Below are 3,641 nucleotides of genomic sequence, written 5' to 3'. Positions count from 1 at the left end.
CTTACCGTCTAGCAACTGAGGGACATTTTACTAAGTGTTGTTATACGTAGTAGAATAGAGTTATTTATATATAGGAGTCATTACGAAGAACGGTACATTATTAAATGTTTTTATCACTTTTTCTTCAGGTCTTTACATATGCATTAGAGTATTATAGGCTGATAAGAATCCTTCAGCATTTGTTGTAATACAAGTGTATTCCATAACGTCTCACGAGCAACTTATATGTTGGACTCAAAGACCTAATCTGGTCATTTACCAAAACAAATGCTCAGTTCGCGATATTCTCATTGGAAAAATTTTCAAATACCGAAATGAAGCTTTCTTCCGAGATTGAGCGTTTCATTCTGCCCAGATAGTAATTCGCATAAAATCTGAGGTAAGCAAAGAGAGAAACAGAAAAGAAAAGAGACGTTCTTTAGCCTTTGAGCAAAGCAAAATAAGCAAATCGCAAAGTGTTCGGTGATGAACATGTATAATTCTGTCTAATCTACGAAGTCACTCTGAATTTTGAGTACCGTCATAATGACGTCAGATATTGATACACGGTAGACGATGGTTTATAATACAATAATAAAAGTTGAGATAACGTAGTATAAATTGATGTAATTAGTCTTACACCTCTGAATAAATCAGAACTAAACATGGAATGGAAATATTTTATAACTACCGATTTTTAAAACACTTTAATAAAAGAACAACCGCAATTGGAAAAACAATGTAATGCCGATAACTTTAGAACAACTATTTTTGTGTCTTTTTTTTATAATTCTTAAATCATATTATATATATTCCCTTTGATCATTGGCTTTAAAGGTGTATGAATACTTGAAATCTTCTTATCTTGTACTCTTTACTGACAAGTGATTCACGCTAGAATGGTGTGCAAATTGTATTTATGTAATAGTGCCATCTATTGAATTGTCTTAGAAATATCAATAATATTATCAAAATGTATATTTTGCTATATCATCAAAGAAAATTCACAACCTAAAAAGATATAAACATAACAATACCCGAAAACTTTGACTATAATAGAGAGTTGGGAGTAGCTAATACCGATTACGAAACTGTCTGTACATCTTGAGAACGGCCCTTCAGCACAGTTTCCATTGCAAAAGGTTCCGTTGTAAAACTGCTATGACAAAAGCACATCACTGCTCCCGGCGTGCCTTCCATAATCCAACGAGTGCACGAGTACCAGCCTTTGATAATAGTAAAAAATGTAACTCCGAGTCGTATAGATTTATTTATTTTTTTGTTTTCCTGATCAGAAAACTGAGATGTTTAAATACAAGTATTTAGTGATATTTACCGTGTGTATTCAGCATTCATACATATCTTATTTTTTTAATTTGATCCTTCAGAAACAAAGATGCTGGAATTTACGCTGTTTACTATATTTTCAGCGTGCACAGACTGCATGTTTTTGTTTTTTGTCCAATGTACTTTCGCTAAGATTAAGGCGTTGCTTTTAATACATTATACTGTTTTTATTTCTATGTATACTCTTGTACAGAATAATACATTATCTTGTAAACAAAACATCTTCTTGACAACTACCACAAAATTTAAAAAAACTTGCAACGTGTATAAAAAACTAAACTCGGTATAAATATTCGTAATGTACAAATCTAATTTCTGTCAACTAAAATAAATTAGAATGACTTACTGTTCGACTATCACACTTGTGATTCTAAACAAACGTAATTTTTTTTCTAATAAATCAAAAATTCATGATTTTTCTAGTTACAAGTGGAAGTTGTTTTCTAGATGGTAGGATGTGTTAATTAATCACAGATGGCGCCAGGTTCTTATTAAATATCATTCACCAGGAGAATTACGAATAGTTATAAAATATGCAAAGATGGCAGCACAATACATTAGTTAGAACATTGTAAATACTAAACCGGTTACAGGTTATAGAGAATTGTGATTTTAAATAAAATGAATTACATCAAGAAATTGGAAGCTGTTCTAAGCAATAGCTATTGGTTTATACAAATTATGAAAGACGTTGTTATTGTTGTATGTTATTAAGCACAAGGCTACACAAAGGGCTATCCGTGCTCTGCCCACCACAGGTATCGAAACCCGGTTTCTAGCAGTATAAATCCGCAAACATACCTCTGTGTCACTGGGGGGCAATTGTGATTGATTCAGTGACAGTTAGAGAGTCCGGATTTACACGATACCGTTTAAAGTTAAAAAACACACAAAAAGACGGAGTGACAGCAGAAGAAATTTACCCAAAAATCAAAACAATGGGATCACAGTGGAGTTTTATATGGACTTCCTAAGGTTCACAGACAGGGATGTTTAGTTAAACCTACTGTTTATAGTGTAAGTATAAAAAATCAAGCATTAGCAAGAATTTTTACAGAATGATTATTCTTGAATTATACAGTCAACGTTTCGCTTTACAGTTTCTTCAAGAACGTTTCACTAAAACACAAACCGTAACTGACAGTACATAGTTGTGTTTTAGTTGAAGGTCCATGAAGAAGCTGTAAAGCGAAACGTTGAGTGCCCAATTAAAGAAAAATAACAAATTTGGTGTTATAAGGTCGTTTATTTCTAATATTTAAATGTCTTCTACATACCAATATGCACTACAGAAATTAAAGAATGTTTATTCTGCTAAGAATACATTTAAAACTATATGTAGCTACAGCAGGCAAATTTTAACGATAATATGATATCGAGTGATTGTTTAGAAACATGCTTCTAGACGAAATTATCGATCTTCTTGTGTTTGCTGAGAATGATATTATACAAAACATCAAATAAAACACATTTTTAAAACACTTTCATGTTTTGCGACGAATCAATTGCATTTTATGTTTAACGATAAAATCTGTGTAATATTTATGGGGTTTTCAGTCCTTTTTAATTCACCATACAATAAACTAAATTTAAAAGGACTCAAAATCCCACAGATATGATATACAATTCACCATTCTAAGAGGCCTAACTGTATTTCTATGGTTTACTGACCAAAGCTGTGATAATGACCCTTGAATAGGAGAAACTGCAGTCCACACAGCAGAGGGTACGGCCAATCAAAGAATGCAATTAGGCCTCTGCGTCACAGATTCTCTTTTCAGTTTTACCTTTGGTGAAAAAGAAAAAGAAACTTTAACATATATATATACATAATCTTGAAATCTATGAACAGACTGATGGCGTGGCTATGGGCTCCAGCTGTGCTCCTGATTTTGCTTACTTCTTCTGTGCTTCCATGAAATTAGTTCCTCGATGGGACAGCGGTAGGTTTCCGGATTGTCAACGCTAAAATTCGAGGTTCGATTCCCCGCGGTAGACGCAGCAGATAGCTCAATGTGGCTTTGCTATAAAAACAAACAAATAAACCATGAAAATGTTTGGTTACGGTTCTGTCCTGAGCATTTTAAGCCTGTGTATTACTGGAGATATATTGATGGCACTTTTTTGGTGTTTGACAATGTTGATCCGGTTAATGCTTAAGTGGTAAACATTCCAGTGTAAAGTTTGGTGTTGCAAATCAACAGAATGACAAACTGTCGTTCTTAGATGTTCATCATAAGAATGGTTAAAGTTTGGTGTTGCAAATCAACAGAATGACAAACTGTCGTTCTTAGATGTTCATCATAAGAATGGTT

This window comes from Limulus polyphemus, unplaced genomic scaffold, assembly GCF_000517525.1.
Source record: "Limulus polyphemus unplaced genomic scaffold, Limulus_polyphemus-2.1.2 Scaffold3031, whole genome shotgun sequence".
NCBI classification, from domain to species: domain Eukaryota; kingdom Metazoa; phylum Arthropoda; class Merostomata; order Xiphosura; family Limulidae; genus Limulus; species Limulus polyphemus.
Note: the sequence above shows the minus strand (reverse complement) of the source record.